The 24,648-nt window shown below is 26.7% G+C and overlaps 1 pseudogene; it reads right to left on the bottom strand.

The window, feature by feature from the left end:
- Positions 1-2,779: 2,779 nt before the first annotated feature.
- Positions 2,780-9,305, bottom strand: LOC146887934 (uncharacterized; annotated as a pseudogene).
- Between the last annotated feature and the right edge of the window lie 15,343 nt (positions 9,306-24,648).

Below are 24,648 nucleotides of genomic sequence, written 5' to 3'. Positions count from 1 at the left end.
GATGAAATTCTACTTTTGGTGAAATTTATATATAACAATAATTATCATTTTAATATTGGTATGAAATCGTATCGTATGAAATTTTTTGTGGTAGAAATACAAGAGTCTCTCTATTGATGATGTGGGTCTAGTAGTATTTAAATTCGCTTAAATTAAATTAACCAATTCAAGTTTCAAGTTCAAGAATAGAGAGAAAACAAGAAGTAATAAAGAAAAATCCAACTGAAAACATGGGATGACAAAAGGCAATAAAGAGATTAGGAAATGAGGGGAAATACTTTTAAGTATATAAATTAAAATGTTTAACTATTTATTTATTCATTTTCAAAACTCACTATCTTAACTAAATTTGTTTTTCTTCTTTTTACCCTCTCTACGTTTCTAAAGTCTATTTTTATCATTGTTCAATCAAATTGCACCAACTAGCAGGTTGCTTTATTTATACCAATTTTATGCAATTAGAATATGCTTTGGAGTAAGTTTTTGCTTACTCGAATTCTTTCCTACCATTTCTCTTTGGTTCTATTTATGATCATTCCAGGGTTTCAAAAATTTAATTATAGTGAGAATAGTCCCGTGAGTTGGTCTAGTTCTTGATCATTGAATTGTTATTTAGGAGTTATAGCTAAGAGTTTAAGGAAGTTTTGAGAGTTTTTAGTTTTCTCTTGGTTAGAGCAACTATTTTAAGTAAGGATAGTTGAACTATATTAACAAAAATTATTTGGATTTGGTTAGAGTAAATTGAACTCATGTTGAACGTTAAACTAATAATAGTTGAGTTTGCATGGAATTCTATGTATAATTTGTATGTTTTAATAGACTAAATTGAAATTTGGGAATATAATTTGAATGTTACACCTTTCAAAATAAAAACCATATATGCATTATTTTTAGCAACTTATTTTAAATATATACAGTTAAATAATTAATTAATATTTATTTTTAAATAAGTTTATGAACTAAATTTTTTAAACAGTATCAAAACATAAACATTTAATTATACTATAGTATCTGTATGCTCTCAATAGATAGATTTAAATAGCTATCTTCACTGAAAGTATTTTCAAAATTTATTAATAAATTTCAATTTTGTTATCCCTTTTATTCTAATCTTTCTATTTTTACTTTTAAATTAATTTTCCTTTTTATATAAATATTTTATAAATCATTAAGAAAGAAATTTAAGTCCATAACCATAATGTATAGATTGTATCGTAAATCTCAAATAAAATTTATTCCAAAATATTTACTTACATAGAGTTAGGAACGCCGAGGCTATACTAATAGTACTGGGCAACGCCAAGAAGAAGCAGCATTTATTCACGTTTTTATTTTAAATATTAAAAAAATAGCTTAAATAATTTATTGCAATCCCTTAATATCATTTAAAAAAAACCAATGTATCTGCTTTTCACTTATTGCAAGAATATTTACTAATACTACAAATTTCCTGTATGTGCACTTGAATTTGTTTTGTTTTGTTATATTCTTGTGGGTTTTGTGTCTTTTATATATATTTTTCAGTTGTAGATCTGTTATTTTATTTTATTTTTCCTTGTTTTAAGTGTGTATATGAATTGAAGTACACCAAGTATTTCATTCAATATATTTTGTATTGCTGGTAAAAAAAATGTTAAAATCATGCGTAGAAGAATGGAAGAAGGATTTTTTTTTTTTTTTTTAATGTAAACTATAGGTTTATTATGTGTGTGAGGATCCAATACTAAAATTAATGCGAAAAAGATTAAGAACTAACCTTTAATTTATGAGAATTTTTTTAATGTATTTTTTCGTTTCAAATCATCACTCTCTAAATTTTGGTAGTATAGTATAACGTAGAAAAGAATATATTTGATGACCCAAAGCATAAGACACTTATGAAACTTGCACTTATATAGTAGTCATCTGTCCATCACAAAGTAGTTGCCATAATAAATTGTTGTCAATTAGATGATTGACAAATGGATAATATCTTTGGAAATAATTGACCATGTGAAAATATCATATTATCTCACATATCACATATTTGGAAAATTTCCAACATTCTCCCACTTGATTCATTTATCCCATTATTAATCAATACAATAAAATTGATACAAGGATCATGGTGACAGTTTCTCCAAAAGTTAGTATGATCTCCTATGTATCACAATATATAGTTTCTCATCAAAGACTCTTAACTATAATGAATAAATCATATGTTTATTCGGGATCAAACGATATTTCTCAAAATAAACAAATATGTGTACAACAAAATGAGAAAAACTGAATAAAAGTTTTATTAAAGTAAAAAATAATGATTGTCATAACATGAAACCAACTCCCATTTACACTAAATTTCATTAATGGCATGCCTTTAGTTAAAAGATCGACAATCATCAACTCAGTGCTAACATGCTCAATGACCATTTAACACCTTTTCTTATGGCTAAATATTTAATGTCAATGTGCTTAATTTGATTTTCACTTCTATTATTCTTAGCCATAAATAACGCAACAAACTTATCACAATATAACTTCAATGACCTAGCAATTGAATCCACAACAGTAAACCTAGATATAAAACTCTTCAACTATATACCATGTGAGGTAGCCTCAAAACAAGAAACAAACTCAACCTCCATACTAGATACTGGAAGTAGCAGTCAAAAGGTCTGCTTTTTGCTGCTTCAAAATATAGCATCACTAGTAAGCATAAAAAATAACCAAATGTTGATTCTCTAGTATTAATGCCATTGATATATGAGCAAGAAATCCTTTAGTCTGGGAAGATATTTGGTTACCTTCTTTGCAGCTTTCTAGTGGTCAACACTTGGACTACTTTGATATCTTTCCAAAACTCTAACTGTGAAATGTCAGGTTTGGGGCAAACCTGAGCATACATTAGATTTTCAACAGCTGAAGCATATGAAACATTCTTCATCTGTTCTCGTTCAAGGTTATTTTCTGCTCCAATGTTGTAATCTAATTATTGTAAATACACTTTATAATCACTAGAAATTGTTGATTGATCCTTTGATCTTTGTTGGTCTTCTTAATGTTGCTTTACTACCTTGATGAGAAACTTGTTGTTCAACTGGTTCCTTAGCAACTTGATCTATCTCCAACAATTTGTGGAACTCGAATAACTAGTTGTCCAATATGCTCTTGAACCAAAGGAGCATGAATGACTACCAGTCTATCATTTGATTTAGAGGGTTGTACTTCATTATGATTATTTTGATTAAATCACTCCCACTAATCAAGTCATTTACAAGAAACTTTACATTCCTTGATTCAACAATTCTAGTGTTATGAGATGGACAATAAAACATTATAACCTTTGGACTTTTTAGTATATCCAATGAAATATCGACTAATAAATATTCTTAAGTTCTAGTTTCTTCTCTTGTGGGTTATAAAATGTCACTTTAGATGGGCATTTCCAAAGGCGTATGGTGTCATAAATTGGGTTTCTAACCTTTGAATAACTCAAAAGGTGTTCTTAAAACAACCTTGGTTAGAACTTGATCCACTATACACACAATCGTCTTAAGTGCTTCAATCCACAAGAATTTAGGAAGTTTTGCATAACTCCTCATGCTTCTTCTCACCATATCCATTAAAGTTTGATTTCTTCCTTTTGCCACACCATTCTGCTCCGAAGAACTAGGCATAGTGTATTGGGCAACAATCCTATGTTCTTGAAGAAATTTTGCAAATGGACAAGGTGTTTGTCCACTTATAGTGTATCTACCATAATACTCTCCACCTCTATCTGATCTCACAAACTTAATTTGCTTTCTACATTGTAACTCTACTTTAGCCTTAAAAACATTAAAGGCATATAAAGCTTCATCCTTATAATGAAGTAAGTGAAGATAAATGTATCGTGAGTAATCATCTATCAAGGTGATGAAGTATCTTGGATTACTTGCATCCATACTTTGACAACAAATATTTGTATGAATAATTTCTAGTAAGTTTGAACTCCTTTTAGCACCTTTTTTGGACTTGTTAGTTTACTTACCCTTAATGCAATCTACACAAGTTTCAAAATCAACAAAATATAAAGTACTAAGTACTTCATCATTTATTAATTGTTTGATTGTCTTAATGGAGATATGTTCCAATCTTCGGTGCCATAACATGAAGGAATTTTCATTCATAACACATTGTTTAACCCAACAGAAACATACATTGAACTATAAGCAGTGTAATTTGTAATTTAATTGAGTAAAAACCATCACATAGTTCATAAAAGCCAACAAACTTTCAATTTATTCAACAAAGTAAAACCATATTCCATAAAATTAAAAGAAACACCCAAAGGTGCAAATCTCAAAATGGAAATTAAATTTTTATAAAAACGAGAAACACAAAAAAGACCTTTTCTAAACACAAAATAAAATCACTATTAAAAACCAAATTGCATGTCCCGATAGCCTCCACATTTGCATACCCTATATGGTATTACAAACATGGATTGTAGTTCCAGAATCAATCCACAATGTGTGATGATTAATACTAGTCATATTAAACTCATCACAAACAGAAGCAAAATAATTACCTTTCTTCACTCGCCAATTCTTAAACTTTGCGCAATCCTTCCTCATGTGTCCCTTCTTTTACAAAAGAAACACTTGGACTCCTTCTTTATAACTGGCTTAGCAGACATCTTTCCATTCTCATTAACTTGATTCTTCTTATTCTTAAGAGAAGTAGTCAAGTTTACCATTTGACCTTCTTCCATTAGTAACCTTTCCTCTTCTTGAACACACATGGTCACTAATTCATTAATAGACCACTTATCCTTATATGTGTTATAAGGAATTTTAAAAGGAGCATATGGATGAGGCAAAGTATACAAAATATAATGTACTATAACGAAATCTGACATAGTAGCCTTTAAGGCCTTCAGTTGAGCTGTGACGCCCTGACTACTATATTAAATAATTATTATTTGATAAAAAAGATATGGAATTAAATTTTTTTTACCATAAGATTTTTCTTAAGAGAATATTAATAATAACATAACTTCATATTCATATATATATATATATATATATATATATATATATATATATATATATATATATAGTTTACATCTCTGTAATTGTTTATGAAATATTACAAAAATATATATTTGTATAATATTAAGAGTATTACATCAAAATAGAAGATTATCTATATTTTTAATATCTCCTAAAGATATTAATAGAAATTATCCATGAGTCAAACTTCAGAAGATCCACCAATAATATTCCGAACAACTCTCACTGAGCAGGTTCCTCTTCTGCTCATGCAACAGGTACATATGAAAGAAAAATATGAAAGGAGTGAGGTCTTTATAAGCCTTAAATATCAATCTTAATAAACTCAACAAACAATACAAACACTGGGGGCCTAGATTTGGATCTACAACCACAAAACTCGATCTTGTTTTACCAGACATATGAATCCATATTCCACTTCTGATGATCCATTATGAACATCAAAAGTTACTTTGAGAGTGATCAGGTAGTTGAGTATTTCTCATAAAACATTGGTACAATCATCATTATTTCTTTCTCAAGAATATTAGTCATTCATCGGCTCACAAAAGAGATATATACTCACTACCTAACATTGGCGATGTCGAGCGGGTATCGGATAGTCCTAAGTTTGGCCTATGAATATCCTAGTCCGGTGTGCTATTCTGAACTATCCAGATATTCACCTACTTGGTAAAACTTCCTTAGACCCCACCATGGTCCCTGCCTTTCATCCCGCAGTGTACCAAACTGTGACTTCCCAAATACAAACACTCTGACACTAGTTTAATCTCAACTTATTGAAATCAGACTTAACTCTTACTTAACTGACATATTCTTGGATATTTTCAAAGGTTATAAAATGTGATGACTATCAAATCATGTCATTGTATAAACTATACACAAAGAATATAAAACAACGATAAAATGTACATGCAATTTTCTTCTATCCAAGCTCACTGAATAAAATAATATTTACTTTCACTTCACATTTATTTTTGTTTTATAAAATTATAAAATAATGATAAAATAAGAATCAAAGCAAGAACTTTAAATAAATAATTAGATAAGGATTATAGCATTATAAATAAATATAATAACAAAAATATAAATTAAACGGGACCCGTGCGTAACTGAAAATATATTAATTGAAATAAATAAACAAGACCAATGCATAACTGGATATAAATAAAATAAAATAAATAAATAGGACCAGTGTGTAATTGAAGGTAAATAAAATAAAATAAATAAATAGGACCAGTGCGTAACTGGAGATAAATAAAATAAAATAAATAAATAGGACCAATGCGTAACTGGAGATAAATAAATAGGACCAGTGCATAACTGGAGATTAAATAAAATAAATAAATAAACAGGATCAGTGTATAATTAGATATTAAATAAAATAAATATAAGAGGATAATAAATGAAAATAAGTTAAATGAAAGTAAATAGAATAATATATGAGTCAAAATAAATAAAAGATTAATATAAAACCCATGAGTTTATCAAGATTAATATAAAAAGAGCTTAACCTCGCTCCCCCTTACCTTATTGATTGAATGGCACACTAATAATATTTGTAGATGATTAAGATCTCTTTGAATCTTTGCTCTAAACTTTTTTTCTCTCTCCTTTCTTTCTTCTCTCTTTCTCTCTCTTCTTTCTTTCTTTCTCTCTTTCTCACTTTCTTACCTTCTCACTTTTCTTCTTATCTTCTTATCTCTTCTTGTTCTTCTTTTTTTTTCTATATTTTTTTTACATACACCTATTTAATAAAATTTAAATTAATATTTTTTTACCTAATATTTTTTAATATATATATATATATATATGCATATTTTATTAGTTTTGTTTTCTTCTTATTGTTATTCTTAATAAGTAAAAACTACATCATGATATAATATATTTTTAATGTTTAAACTACATCATAATAAAATACGAAACATTAGTAAAAATAGAAAATTTTCTAAGTGTTTTATTTAAAATAAATAATACAATTTATTAAAAATATGGATGTTACATGAGCCACAATGTCTCTTATGCACATGATGTGATTATGTAACTCCCTTAATCTCAATGAACTCTAAAGATGAAAAATACATGATAATAGTGCTGGTAAGAGATTTATCATATGTGATGAATGGTTTATCATTAACCTTTAGTAAATCTCTCACATTGTCATGCTAATCAACAAAATCCCGAATACCATAAAAAAAGTTAGTCTTTATTAACATCACAAGGTGACAATTAATTAATCTCTCCCACTTTTCATAGAGATCAACAATATATTGAGTGCTGGCTGGTATAAGTAATAACCATGATTATAGTTTTCTAATAGCATAATCAATGTCCATCCAACCCAAAAGGAGAAGAACTTTTTCCTTCCAAAACTTATAATTATCTCCTTTCTAGTTTGGGAATACCATGATCATCATGATGGATATTAGAAATATTTACAGATTGAGAAACTGCAATTTTTTTTATAAAAACATGCTCATTATCATAATTTGAGACTATAACAAAATAATATTTTGTCAATGCAAACTTGTCTTAATAAATGAATCTTAGTGATATAAAACTTGAATGTGGGTCAAAGTCATACTCAACAGAACCAAATGCTATTATGTTTTACCGATACAAACATGTATTAATGAATGAATCTAGTGACATAAACTTGTCTGAGTTAAAGTCTTACTCAATTAGACCCACATCACCAAATGATAAAACAATTATACTATTATGTTATACCAATGTAAACATAAACATGCGTCTTAATGAATGAATCTAGTGACATAAAACTTGTTTGTGGGCTAAAAAGTCTTACTCAATTAGACTCACATCACCAAATGATAAAATTATGAACTATTATATTTTACCAATGTAAACACGCGTCTTAATGAATGAATCTAGTGACATAAAACATGCTGGTGGGCTAAATTCTTCCTCAATTCATATATAACCAAATGATAAAACTATTAGACTACGTTTCTTCTCTCTTAATCCTTATGGGCAAGCTGAGAAATATAATCCAATATTCCATTCTAATTAATCATAAAGATAAAGATGTAAGAAAATTCTTGTAGGTAAAAATTTATCCCATCACATATAATTAATTACAATTAATGTTTATTACGTGATTATAAATATCAATCAATCACAGATGTCGTGACCACTCTCTAATTCATTAAAAATATCCACCATTTAAACATTTGAAATAAATATTTGCATTAACACTGTTTATAATGCAACAAAAATAAATAATAATGTTCAAGTATTTAAATTAATCATACAACATATAATTTACATTATCCTCCTCTTATGGTGCAGTCAAGAAATGAATCTATAGCTTCACAAAATAATTGTGTCAAACCATATGATTTTATACTTTATCATTGGTTTCATAAAAAAACATATATTATGTACAATAGCTTATAGTACGTAGAAAATCTTATAGTACGTACAAAAATATATATTACAAACAAAAACTTATAGTACGTAGAAAACCTTATAGTATATACAAAAACTTATAGTACGTAGAAAATTTTATAATCTTATAGTACGTATAAAATCACTACAAGAAAAATGTAATTTATCTACAAATATTTACATACAAATTTAAATTTGTATGTAAAGTAGATATTACATACGAATTTGTAAAATTGAATTACATACGAAAAAATTTGTATATAACATAGAAAGAATTTGATGTGTTAGAACTCAACTTTTCTGACTTTTGGGAAAGATGACATCGGTAAATAATGATAAAGTATCCGTAAATAAGTAAAAGAAAATACCTCCTAATTTTATACACATATTTAAAATTAATTAATTATTAAAAATTAAAACCAAGTTTATTCTCGCATTCTAAATTTTGTTACTTATTCTAAAAGAAGAAACTCACATATCAGATAATAATAAGCTCCGAGAAGAAGCTTAAGAAGCTTAGTCACAGAGAAGAAGAAGTTCACTAGAAACCCTATTCTTCCTTCATCTCGCACTCACTCTCCATTCGTTCTCTGCCACTCACACTAACATAGAGGATCATTGATCCAACGACGAGGTCAAAACCCTAGCATCACCACTCATGCCTCCTCTGGATTGGCCCGACCCTGGGAGCACCTTCATTCAAGCTCGTTGTAGGTTACTTGACTTTTAGAGCTCGCACCCTTGCTGCTGCATCACAAAACTCTCACCCTACGACCACCACCATGTCTTCTCACCTCTAACGAGGGTAAACAACCCATTCAAATCATAAAATGGATTAGTGTTGTGGATAGATATAAAACCCATTTTTGCTCTACGTATATTTTGGATTTTGATTGAATTGAAGAGACACAATATGTGGTTTTGTTCTGTCCATTGAAGAGACACAAGAAGGGATTTCATTGAGGTCTATTTCTGCATAGGGTTTATAAAGTCCCTTCTTTACCTTACACTCCAGGTTTCTTTGCTTTACAATTACCAAACTTTTATGAATATCTATAGTTCTATCGGTTGAAAATAGAAAGACCTGGTTGCACTTGCTCTCCAAATATTTTAATTGTGCTATGAGTTGTGCCATTTGGGTCTCTTAGTTATTCATCACAAATGTGTAGATTTAGTTCCTATTTCCATTTAGCTAATTAATCTACTAGTTGCAATTATGTACTAGATGGTGCATTGAATCTGCCTAGACTACTCCCGAGGTTTGAGAAGCTTTTTTATCAATTTAGGTGACTTTAATTTCTACTACTAACCGCTATCTTAAAAACCTAGAGAATGTTTTGTAAAGAAGCATGGTGTGTTGTGGTTTTTTAAAGAAGCATACTTATTTATAAGTCTAAGTCTATGGAATAGATGTGAAGCATGTTTGTGTAAAGAAACATTAATTTTCTTGTATTTGTATCCGCAAGAAGCTAAGGACCTATTCAATGAGCCCTTGTTATCACTTTGTCATCAATAATTATTATATTATTATCCTATTATACTAATTACACTTAAATATATTTTTTCTATTTAACTTTGAAGTTCTATTAATTTATTATTATTTTTTATGCACATCACATCTGCATATAAGATTCGATTCCTCGTCGTGTGTTTTCAGTTATAGTGTACTGATAAGGAAGGAAAATTCAATTATACAAAGTGAAATTAACTCACTTTGATAATGAATAATTTATCAAAGATAAAATAATAATTGTAAATTTATCTCATAAAAATTCTTAAATACGAAAGATTTAAAATAATAAGTATTGGAAAGTTGTTTCCAAATAAATGTTCAATAACAGGTTTCTTAATTTTATTATTAAGTAAAATAAAATTTGTGGATATATATATTTTTTTTAATTTGCATAGGAATGAAAATGTAAGTTTGAAACTAAAATGAGAATTATTAAAAATGAAAAGTGGGTAGAGACAAGCATATGCAGGCAGATGCATTAGTGGTAGAAGGTCTGAATTTGAATGGGCTCGTGCAGGGTGAGGATAATAGATATCAGTAATTGGACATTGTTGGTAGAGGAAGAGATTTCTCATGTCTTATGTAATACATTGCAGTCTCATAATTGAGCCCGGTAGTGTAAGGTGAATCTAAGATGGGTTCTCATTAAATGTTCTCACCCTTTCACACTTCACCAATAATTCTAACACCTAATCTAAAATATATCACCAATACGTCACTGAGAATTACATACAGAACAATCGGTATGTAAATTATATACAAATTTTAATACTTACGAAAAATTTTGTATGTAAAGTTATCGATGTCTGGTTTATATACAAATTTGTTTTTGTATGTAATCTATAAATAATATCTAATTACATATGGATTTTGTTCATTACATACAGATTTTGTCCATAGAAAAAATCATTTTTTTGTAGTAAATGTTAGTTATAATACGTACAAAAACATACATTACGTACAAAAACTTATAGTACATATAAAATTTTATAGTACATGTAAAATCTTATAATACGTACAAAAACATATATTACATACAAAAACTTAGTTATAGTACGAAAGAAACTTTATAGTACATACAAAAACATATATTACGTACAAAAACTTATAGTATGTGCAAAATCTTATAATACGATCTTCTTCCGTCTTATATATAGGAGTTTATTTGATCAAAAGAGGTAAAAGGAACAATCATATGTCAATCCTTAATTAAGTCATGTAATTCAAATAGAAGCATTACTGAACCATCACATCATACACCATCGAATATTTAACAACGTTAAAATATAGATATAAAATAAAGTTATATAGTCCTCATTATTTTCACAAAATAAAATGTGTCTTTTTAATTTATCTTCAACCTCAAAATAATCAGCATACTCACTGTCCAAAAATGGTATCAATTGCCAGAAGCAAGTGACAGTGTTTTGCATTACATGAGTACACAAAACAAATCTCGAATTCCTAGAGTGATTCTGGCTAAGCGTCGAAGGGTCGCAATGTGATGCTCCTAGCTCTTTTATACCCATAACCCAAGGCCCAATAGTGGCGGTTGGGAATATGACTACATTTATTATTCTCAAGCCAATTTTTCCAAAACTGAAGGAAACACTCTTTTAGTTGTCAGTTTTCATTTTTAAAATATCTCTTTTTATTACCTTTCAAAATCAGTTTTATAAATTTATTAGATTTTCTCCACAAAGATAGGAAATAGAAAAAGCAGTTTATATATATAGAAATATACTTTACCAAATATCAGAAACGAAATTGGGGTTTTCCTTTTACGAGACAAACGAAACATTTTCCTTCCTCTTTTTCATTTTTTCTGGGCATTGAGAGTCTGCAGTTCCAACTCCTTCCACGAGTGCACGAGGGTAGGAGGTGTTGTGTTAACCTTGGGGAGCGAACGACGGTTTCACCTCGGCCATGCCGAAATTTTGCTTTCACGACAGTGGTTCTTCCACGACACAACTGTCTTGATTTCTGTCTTGATAATCTGTTGTATTGCTAACAATCTGCTGTTTTGATTTTTCTATTTTGCTAACAAGCGTCACCTCATCAATAGTGACACCTTCAACGCCGATAAAACTATGTTTCACGACATATTCAAACAAAAGGCAAAAGGTATTTAACCTTACTCTGATACCAGATGTAAAACTAATGCAAAAAGAAGGATTAAAGACTAACCTTCAATCATATTCTCACTATCATGAGAATCATTTAATGTGTTGTTTTATATATATATATATATATATATATATATATATATATATATATATATATATATATATATATATATTTGTTATGAATTAATGATTGTCCATTGATTTGATACATTTACTCATATGATTCATTACTCTTTATGGTAAATATTTGTATTAACTAAGTTGATTTGTTTCCTTTATGGATTACATATTGTATATATAAATAGTACTCTTCCTATCAATAATAATAGACAAGATGAGTTGCTCCCTATTCTCTCATTCTCTATTCTCTCTTATTTTTTCTCTTCTCTATTATCTGTCGTCATTCTCTATGTTATTAACTGTATTTCATAACACGTTATCAGCACGATGCTCCAACCAATTGAGGACTAGTGAAAGCTTTTTCTCTATAACGACAGTGTTATGCGTGTCTCAATCCAAGCTCTTTCTAATCCTTTCTCAAATTATAATTTTATCTTATATTCTTCCTCTTGTGATCAAAACTATTTAACTTTATCAATTTTCATCTTCGTCTTATTATTTTTATTTTTATTTTGACGGTGATTATTATTATTATTATTAATATAATTATTTTATGTGCTAGTTCTAAACACACGAAATGTTGCAAAATTTGGATTTGTGACCCTTGATAGGAAGAATTCCTTATATTGGATTTTAACTGTTGAAATATATTTAGATGCAATGGATATTGGGATACCATTAAATAAAGAAATAAAGCATCTAAGCAACATGACAAAAATATTGTGAAAAGAGATTTCACAAATATTGTGAATTTATTTCATGCCTATGTATGGCTGGCTGGACAAAGCAATAAAGCTTTTGATGAAAAATCATGAAATCCGCCTAATATGCTCCATTCCCAGAAGTGAATGCAGCAATCAATATTATGAATTTCTTTCATGCCTTTGTATGGCTGAACAAAGCAATGAGCTTTTGATAAAAAATCATGAAACCTGTCCAAATTGGTTCTGCTCCATTTCCAGAAGTGAATGCAGCAACATTTTATTTATATTTTCATGATCGATCATGATCTTGATTTTGGACATGGTTATAAAGAAAATTTTAAAGACACATTTTGTCACCAGAAGTGGCACGATAATGTAAAAAAAAGGAAAAGGAAAATGTGAAAATATTGACAAAAAGATGAAGGTATATATTATCATTACGATGGTAAAGGCCATTTGAATTGTACTTATTGTACACCAGAGCATCTTACAAATAATGAGAAGAACATAGAAACACACTTTGCTTATGAAGATGGTTATTCTGATTATGGTCATATGGATGCTACTCATCTTAATATTGTTATTTTCTTTGCTAAAGCAAATGAAAGCATTGATCACCTAATTGATTATGAGAGTGTTGAAAAAAAAAATCTCATATTGATATTTACGTTTATATGAAAAACGAATGTTTTGCACTAGTACCAAAAGATATGTGTCTTATTGATAGTGCAACAACTTATACAATTCTCAAGAGTAATAAATTTTTCTCTTGTTTGATAATGTGAGACATCGATGTTAGTATTATTTATAGTACTACAAATATATTTGAAGACTCTAAAAGAGCTACTATACTTCTACCAAGAAGTTGAATAGAAACTTATTAAGTTTCAATGATATTTGTCTAAATGGATATTATATTGAGACAAACAATGAAAAAGATATGAAATATCTTTATATCTCTATGATTGAGTTGAAAAAGAAAATGTATTGGAGAAATTATCAACATTCTCTTATAGTTTGTACTACAAGTTTATTAGTACAATTTAAATGCATGTCATGGTAAACCAGAAGTTTACAAATCAAAATGATTGCCTTATTTGGCATGATCAGTTATTATGATGCGAAAAAAAAAGGTTGAAAAACTCATGTGAACACGTTTGAAGCGTTGTAGACTTATTGGTTCCAAAGATAAAAACTCTTGAATGAGAAAGGAGGCTAATATGCAAAATAACCTAATCGAAAAGGTTGAAATCCCAAAAGATTCATTTGACATAATTAATGGTTCGGTTCCAGAAGAACCTCAGGTACCTGAAATGGTTGAAAATGATGAGATCTCAATAAATTATGTCATGAATCATATAATATGGAACCAAAATGAAGTTAACATTGACGAAAATTTTACTTATAACATAGCGATGAATGCTATGAATGACAATGAGGATCAATAAACAATGATCATTGAAGATTGTTGGCAAAGAAAAGATTGGCCAAAATGAAAATATGCAAAGAAGCATAATTATTTGTTTGCTAAACGAAAGGTTTTTGGACGTATAGTTCGCACTCCTGAAGTTGTGAAACCCATTGGGTACATATGGATTTTTGCGCAAAAATCAAATTAAAAATGATGAAATTGTTAGATACAAAGCATAATTGGATGCTCAAGGTTATTCACAAAACCTTGTATTGATTAGTGAAAAAACATGTTCACTAGTATTGGATGCAACAACATTGCAATATTCGATTATCCTAGTTGCACAACAAGGTTTGCATTTACATCTAATGGATGATGTTACAACCTATTCGTACGGTTCTTTTGAGAATCATATTTATATGAAAATCCCTGAAGGATTTTATTTGCCCAACAAGACAAATTCTAAAAAGGGTTATTCAATAAAATTGAACATGCTCTTTTATTGATTAAAGCAAGGATGTGTGTGGTATAACCATCTTATTGAGTTCTTATTAAAATAAGGATATGGAAATTATCCTTTTTGTCTTTGTATTTATATGAAAATATTAAAAATCAATTTTTCATAATTATTGTTTATGTAGATGACATAAACATCGTTGAAACTACTAATGAGCTCACAAGGCAATTGAAAGAATTTGAGATGAATGATCTTTGAAGGGCAAAGTCTTGTTTGAAATTAGAAATTGAGTATTTAAATAAAAGTATTTTTATACATCAAGAGGCTTATATGATTAAGGTGCTTAAAATGTTCTAAATGGACAAGTCATGTCTATTATGCACTCCAATAGTTGTGAGGTCGTTAGATGTTGATAAAGACTCTTCTTAGACCTCAAGAAAATGATGAAGATCTTCTTGGTCTAGAAGCACCATATCTTAGTGTCATAGAAACACTAATGTATCTTGCGAATTATACTCGATCTAATATTGCATTTGCTATAAATTTGTTAAGCAAGATATAATTCTTCAACTACAAGAAGAAAATGGTTTGGAGTAAAACATATACTTCGTTACTTTAAGGGTACTACGAATATGAGCTTATTCCATCCAAATGATTCAGATTCAGACCAATGGGTTATGGATATGCATGTTATTTTACATATTCTTACAATGTCACAATGGTTGATCACAAACAAGATGTTTGTTCACATGTGGTAGCACAATGGTTTCATGAAGGTATATGAAACAAACCATAGTAGCAACATCGTCTAATCATACAAAATTACGAGGAAAGTTGTGAATATGTTTGGTTAAGGTTTATAATTCAACATGTGCAAGAAACTTGTGACTATCCCCGAGAAAGATGGAATCAACAACCATATATGAAGACAATAGTGTATTGTTCAATTGAAAGGATGATATAGATATCCAAAAATTCGTTCATCTGAAAATATGACAAGTCTATTTGTAAAGTTTTTGCCAAGAAAAACTTTTGAGCAAATGACTCACAAATTCGGACTCTGTCACCTTAATGATGTAAGTTTACATGAGGGGGAGAAATAGAATATGTGATGAACAATATTGTATTAAAGAATACAGAATTTTGTACTCTTTTTCCTTCACTAGGTTTTTTATCCCAATGGATTTTTCCTAGTAAGGTTTTAACGAGGCACATTCTTTATCAATGGACACTCAAGGGGGAGTGTTATGAATTAATGATTGTCCATTGATTTGATACATTTACTCATATGATTCATTACTCTTTATGGTAAATATTTGTATTAACTAAGTTGATTTGTTTCCTTTATGGATTACATATTGTATCTATAAATAGGACTCTTTCTATCAATAATAATAGACAGATGAGTTGCTCCCTATTCTCTCATCCTCTATTCTCTCTTGTTTTTTCTCTTCTCTATTATTTGCCGTCATTCTCTATGTTATTAACTTTATTTCATAACAATATTGATATAAAAGTATCTAAAAGTTAATATCACTCCTATTATCAAAATCTAATTTAATCTTTATAAGAGTGAGATCTTAATATGAGATAAGATATTCATATAGAAAAAAAAAATTAAAAGTGAAAATATTATTATATACAACTTTATATTCATTTTAGTACTCTTCACTATGCTCTCTCTTCCTTCTTTTATTGAGAAATATCATACATTATATATTTTTATGATAGAGTACCTTATTTTATTATACTAACATCTCACTATTTTTTATCTTATAGTATAAATCCTTATCGGTATGACATATCTAGAGCTCAAAGTTAGCAAATGAAACTTATATTAGATGATGTATTCTCGTTTTTTCAATATTAAATATTTAAAAATAAATTATAATTATATAAATTATTACACAATTATACATTAATAAAATTTCAGGAAAATCCCAACCTCTATTAATTTTACAAAGCTTAATAATACAAGCTTGATAAAGTTGAAAAATACTTTTTAAAAATTATAGAAAAAATAAATATTCAAGTTTAATAATATTTCAAACATCTTTATACTTCCTTTATCTAAATTATAATGAAATATCTTTTTTCTTATACACTACTAAATATTATAATACACTAAGTAATAATAATGCAAATTTTAAGATATCAAATTAGTGAGAGGGTTGAGAAATAATGAATATTGTTACCACAAGTTTTTTAAGTGAAAAAAAGATTTAAGGATTAAAGAGAATAAAAAAAATAAATTTTTACATTATCATATGAATGAAGGGTTTACGTGAAGAATTGAAATTGGGAGTCAAATATTAAAACATTTTGTTAGGCCCAAAGGTGTGGAGGCCCCAAAAACTTTTAAAATTTAATGTATATATATTGGCAATTAATGAGGATTAAATTAAGTAAATTATTAATTTATTTTATAAAGTATAACATTTAATTTTAATAAATAACAATTAATAAATAGTTCAAGATAAAATTAAATATAATAAAGAATAAAAAACTTATTCAGATTTTTTCCTCTTGTCTTTTAAGTTACTTTCCGTTTGTTTACATCTTTCACCCCTCCCACATGTCATATTTTGTTTTTGAAAGAAAAAAAGTTAAATATAAACTATTTTTTTTTTCTCATTTTTCATTTATAATGTTTCATTTTTGAAAAAAAAGAAAGGAAGGTAAATCTCTCTTGTACTATCACTTAATACAGAAATATATTAGTTTCATTTTTTTTTATATCATGAGTATTTTGCATAATAATTTTTTTATAAATATTAAAGGAAAATTTAACTATTATGTGTTTTTTTATAACCTATCCTAAATTTTACTTAATTATCATATATTTTTCTTTTAGTAATTATTTTGGTCTTAATTAAATTCTGATAGTTTATTTTGTAATCTTTTAAAAGGGAATGTTAATTGGTGTCGATCAATATTTAATGTATAATTAATGATCCATGATTCCATGCATTTAGGTTGAAATCTGGAATAATTAACTTTATTAATTAAATTAATATAAATTCATGTTACAAATTTTCTAAAGAAAAAAAAGTATAATTTTTGTCTTTTATATTCACAATGGTCTACTAGCCCTAAAACAAACACTTTAAAATTTTTTAACGTCTCCACAAAGAACCAAGCAAAAATATCTCCCTAACGATTGAAGACAGTCTCTCAGTAAAAACTTGAATTGTGAAGGCTTGAAATCTTTAAAGGGTCGACTTTTAACTTTTGCAAAACAAAAAAAATTCAATTATGATTTAATTATTTTTTAATTATTTTTTTGTGTGCATCAAATAAATTATCAATTACAACTATATAATATTTAGGGAAATTTTTATCCTTTAAATGAAGTAAAACTACATTAATGATTATTGAGATCATAATTCATTTAATGTCATAATTAGATATGAACTTTGATAAACTCAATGTTTATTAATTATTCTTTATCGATGTACATGGGACACTAGTTAGCATGACTCTTTTTTTATATAAGTGTATCGATGAAGAATAAAATAATATATTATTTTTACAAATTGATAAAAAGAGAAACTACACATGAATATAAAAACAATAAAAGTTCAACTTTTTCACCTATTTTGGAACATGATATAAGAAAATGTCCTTAAATAAAAAATATCTAATGAGTCAAAGAAATAAAATTAGAAGAAAGAACTTATTTAAAATAGAGTGTATATCAAATAAAATTATTTTTCTAACTAGAAACATCAATAAAAAATAGCTGACAAATTCAATCTCACGGATGATAATTCAAGTATTTGAAGGAATAAAGACAAACATTTAAACTTATATAATTTCTTTTATAATTACAATTATATTAAATTATTTTTTTATTTTAATTGTATTATAGTCACAATAATTAAATACATAATTTTAAATATATTATTTTCACTTCCCAATATATATTCATTCCATTTTCACGTTCAATTAAAAAAATCAAATATTAAAAATATAAGTTTATTTGTCATTCGTATTAAAATATATATGTTTTTCTTTAGAAAAATTAATAAAAATATCATAAGAAGTTGTGATCCTAATAATTATTATATTTTTCATTATCTTATTATAATTAATTTTATCTTTCCATATTAATTAAATTAAAATTAATTATGTTATCTTAAACTGTTAAGTAACAGAAAGGAACAACCTTTTTTTTATCTTCTAGAAAAGTCGGCCATTAAAGAGGTGCAAACGTAATTGGACGGTAGTTCTCGTGTTTCCGTTTTTCATTTTGATAATTACTGTTTTAGCATAATAACATTTATATATTTTATTTCTAAACATATAAGCTAAAATTTAAGCGATCTTGAAGCATTGACGGTTTTAATACATTTTTTCAGTTATTTATACATTCTACATTCATATATACACGAATTTCAGTATCTATATTTGTTTTCTAAATTTATTTTCAAAATTAAATGATTATTTTATTAATTTTACTGATTATTTAAATTTATTTTTTTTAAAATTTAATATGTTTTAAATTTAACCATCTTCTAATTATAAAACTAAGTGTAAAATAAAAATATTTATAATAAAATTATAAAAAATATTTATAATTTCATAATTTTAATAATTTTTTTTAATAAAATAATAAATAAAATAAAGAAAAACAATATGGTTGCTTCAATCCATATACAAAAGTAGAAAGAAGAAAGAACAAAAGAAAATAGAAAAAGGAAAAAGAAAAAAAGTCCAAGAATCAACATCCTCATGTATACCTCTCCTCTAAAAGCAATCAAGAAAAAACTTCCTGCGATATGTTACAAACATACACTTTCATAAACAATAACAGAAGCTCAAATCTAACAATCCTAATAAAAATCTGAACTAGTCATAATTCTAATGACGATAATAATAATAATAATAATAATAATAATAATAATAATAATAATAATAATAATAATAATAATAATAATAATAATAATAATAGTAATAATAATAATAATAATAATAATAATTAGAGCGGTCAAAATGGGTTGGAATCCGTGAGTCAACCCGACTCACCACGGGTTTGGGTCAGGTTGGGTTGGAAATTTTTTATAAATTTCAATACAGGTTGATTTTTGACCCGGTTCACCTAGAACCCAGCTCAGTCGAGTTGAACACGTGCTGAGCTGGGTTGGCTTACCAACTCGCAATTAAAGGGTCACACAAGTATTTTTTGTTAAGTTGAACTTTGTGTTAGATTATTTTTTTTAGCCAACATATATATAATTTATATTTTTTGTGATTTTGATTTGTATTTGGATTGTATTAAAGTTTATTTAGATTTTAATTAGAATTATAATCTAGTTTTGACTCAAAAAATAAATAAAAAATTTTATTGTTCCATTCAAAGGAAAATAGAAAATTAAACACAAAGTCATTATTTTTTGTCATTTCTCACTTATTTTGTTCCATTCTTGATGGAAAAAAATATATAACTTTTTCTTGCCCCACTTGATAATTAAATATTCATTTCATAGTATAGTATTTTTTGTTTCACCTCATGAACCTTTTGTGTATTATTTCATAATAATAAAAAGTTAACTGGTAATTATATGTGTTTTCATGACCCATTATTAATTGTGACTTTATTATCATGCCCCTTAACATTTAATTAGATTATTAGATTATGATCGTTTATTTATATTTATGTCAATGTTTGGTAAGAATAGAGAAGTCAAACATATTTTACATGATTAATAACTTAATTTGTTTTATTTGTATTTTTCCTATTTCTATATCAGTTTGTAATGAAAATTATAAAAATAAAATTGTGAAATAAAATAAAAGATGAATTTCTTGCAGATAATATAATTATTTACATTTAAAAAGAAATAGTTAAAATTTTTAATTTTAATTCAATTATTAATGAGTTAGAAATTGGAAGAACGAAAGATATTTGTGATTTCTTTTATAGTTATATTTGTACTAAATTTTATCCTATTTTTGTTGTATTGGTAATAATTATTGATTAAATTTTAAATGTATTATTTTAGTTAGTCGAAAATTATTAATGAAGATTCATCACTGCTTTTTTTTTTTAGATAACAAATGATGATTGTAGGTTGTGACATAAGATAAATAAACTTTTGAGTAAGTACGTAGGATATGGAGAAAACTTTTATTGATGTAAATGTGGTGTTGAACAATGTTTCGTTCGAGCTAATTTGTTATTATAATTTTTATGTGATATTTGTTATGAAGAAATTTTAAATTATTAACTTATCTTTTTTGTAATTATGTTATGGTTTGTGTGTCATAATCATGTTTTTATGTGAAGCAGAAGATATAAAAAGTGAAAATTAAACTGGAATGAACTAGTGCAAAAGATATGTTATATATTTTAGTTTATATATAAATGTCTTTTCTTGTTTTTATAATCCATATAGATATTACTAAAGATGAAAACAAATAATTGAAAATACATAGAGAGAAAAAGAGATAAATAAATATTTCGTACATGCTTGTTTTTTTTATCAAAAGGTGTTACAGAAAGTAGTTAAAAATATTTTAACAATTTTTACACTAAGAAAATATTTAAATAGCAATCAATTTTAGAGACAAAAAATAATTGGTCATTATAGTGACTAATTTAGATACTAATTTATAAACTAAGAAGTATCGATCACTAAAATAGTTATGATTGTGAATAGAAAAGTATAACTAAAGTTTGTGAACTATATTTTAAATTGGTCTCTAATTAAGGATGACAAATAAACTCGCTCATGGGTATTGTCCGAATCCATTCCCATTTTGAGGAGAAATCTTCGCATTAACTGAGTATGTGTATGAATATCGAGAATCCCCGACTTTTTTCAATTGAGTATGAGAAATCCTCAACTTTTTCAATTGAATATGGGGAATCCTTGACTTTTTCAATTAGGTATGGGATGTACATATCCACCCCGTTCCCATACCTGCCATAATATCTGTCTCCGTCATATTCACATTCTCATTTAAATTATTAAAATATTCATAGTCAATTAAATAACCTTATATATATATATATATATATATATATATATATATATATATATATATATATATATATATATATATATATAATGACCGCGACTTAAGATTCAAGTATCGTTGAAAAGGAACGAACGGGGGGAATGACTACCTGTAATAAAGCACAGGCTAATACGAGCCGACCAGAACTTAGATTACCAGATCCTGGACACAATCTTCCTAGAGATGGAGAGCCCCGCCTTTTCTAGCCTCTCCTTCTTGCTGACCTAGCTCTTGTCTTAGTGACTCTTCTTCTTTTCTAGGTTTTTTTCTGATAAAAGAAAAAAGTCGATTTTTCATTTGCCAATGAATTGGATCCGCCCCGATTCGATCAATAATGGGATTCTTGGCTAGAAGAAAGGTTCTGTGACATGGACGCCCAACAAAACTCGGTCGGTTGGCCTACCTAACAGATGATAAGATTCCCGATCGATTGGATCGAATTTTGAAAAGTCTTTCTCATTATTCATGTTTATATTTTTATTTCTTCTAATTTTTTAGTTTTTTCATGAAATTCATTCGCATCTCCAATATATTTTTCATGTTGTCATAACATTTATGCAATTATGTTCAATTGATGTATGCCAATCAAATATTTTTTATGTCTCACATTTTAATATTTTTATTCATTTTTAATATTTTTCTTTATTGTATATTTTTCTTTTACGTGAGAATGTTTAACACTCTAAATTTGAGTATTCAATAGCATAAACTTTTCATTTGCTAGGTAATATAAAAAATTTATCTTCTTTACTCTATTATTATTAGTTTTTGTTTCATTTGAATAACTCTTTTGTTTCACTAAAACAATTTTCGTTATTTCTCAACCATTAACTATGTTGATATTTGAAAAATTTTCTTAGATCTTTAAGATATTTTTCGTCTTATCATAACTTTAATTATATATTTGTTTTTTTTTGTGCGATTTCATTAAATAATCTCTCAATTTGTTTTTAAGACACACATTTGATAATATTTAAATATTCTTATTTGTTGTTTATTTTTGTCATATAGAATACTATTTTGGTATATTTTATATAATTATTTTTTATTTTCTAACTCATTATCATACTATACTTTTGTCACTATAATTGTATAAGTAAATTTTATTTACTATAATATAATAATTAAATGTAATTGTCATGATTTTTTTTTATCACCATCCAACATATATTGAAGTTCTAAAGATACAAGATCTATATGTTAAAATTTTATTATTATTACAACTTTTACTAGTGTATAAAAAAGAGATTTATTAGAATTTAAACAAATAGAAGTAAACAAACATTTAAATATATTTTAGTTGAATATTTGTTTTCCTTTTATATTTTTTTTAAAATATTTTTAAATATTATCAACTAGGTTTCATTAATGTTTGTAGATTTAATAAATGTTTTAGTTCTCGTGAGATTTTATTTGATATTTTAATTTGAAAGGTATACAATTATAATTTTTTTTTCTAAATATTTGATATTGAAGAAAAAACCTTTATCTTAATATTGAATATTTGATAATATTATATTTCTTTTACCGTAATTTTTTATTATTTTATAAAATATAATTAATTAATATACAATAATTTTTTATTATTTTATAAAAATAGTGAATTAATATGGAAACCGTAAGAAAGCGGGTACGGGTATGAGTATAAGTATATATACCTGTTTCCTTATGGAGATGTGGATGAGATAAAAGTTTGATACCCATTATGTTTAAGTATATGAATGATGATGAATTTTTTATGTGGGAATGTGTATGAGAGAGCGAAACTTGTCCCCGCCCCGCACTGTTGTCATCCCTATCTCTAACATTAGTTAGCAAAGAAGTTGGTCATTAATATTAATTAGTGACTAATTTAGACATTAATTCATTTGACAACAAATTTTGGTAATTAATGTTAGTAATTAATTTAAAGTTTAATTCAAAAACTAACTATAATTTTTTTATAACATTGATTATATTATTGACAAATAATTTTTAGTTTATAAATTAATATATAAATTAATCACTATCGTGACCAATTATTTTTTTGTCTCCACTACATGATGTTATTTAAGGTTTTCTTTTTAGTGTTAGTATTTTAATTTTGGTTTTATTTCTTAAAAATCAATCAATGTATATTTTTTCTATCAAATTTACAGGGATGACTCTTCTATAATAATTCATGACATTAGTTGTTTGGGTATCAATTTCAGCAACACCTCACAAATGTATGGTTACTATTAGATATTAATAGAAGAGACTATATTTGTTTAAAAAACAAAAGTGAAATTAGAAGAATACCGAAATAAAATTGAAAATTATAAAAACTATCGAACCATCATAAGTACAAAAATAATTGTTCTTTAATATCTTTTTTTTTTTAAATAACAACTTAACGATCTTATTTTAATATATAATAAGAATATATATTAATGTTTTAAGTTAGAAGAGAGAAAAATATAATTAAAATTTGAATATAATTAATTGTACTTCTATGAATGAGTGTCAAAATATTAAAGTTTTACAGAAAACTGTTAAGATGAGTTTAATGAAGAAATATAAATGTTGGCAATAAATATTAATTAAATTTCTCTGCTTGTTAAATAAATAATCATAAATACAATGTTAAAAGAATTAGTTTTTATTAACAGTTTTAATGCATGCATTTATGTTTTCGAGAGACAATAATGATGCCATTAATTGAATTAAAAAAATTATTTAATTACCAGCTCAGTTATTTAAAGAAAATTTACCAAACTGACTGGACTGGATACAAGAAAAAAAAATGCTGGTAAGACTATTAAAAATGGACAATGATATTTTGACTACTAAATTTTGATAATTTCTTTTTATAATATGAGGTAATATCTTTTA

Source organism: Vigna unguiculata, chromosome 3, assembly GCF_037176805.1.
Source record: "Vigna unguiculata cultivar grain cowpea cultivar isolate G323 ecotype 2 chromosome 3, ASM3717680v1, whole genome shotgun sequence".
In the NCBI taxonomy this organism is placed as follows: domain Eukaryota; kingdom Viridiplantae; phylum Streptophyta; class Magnoliopsida; order Fabales; family Fabaceae; genus Vigna; species Vigna unguiculata.
The sequence above is the reverse complement of the archived record's forward strand: the minus strand, read 5'-3'. Positions and strand labels throughout refer to the sequence as shown.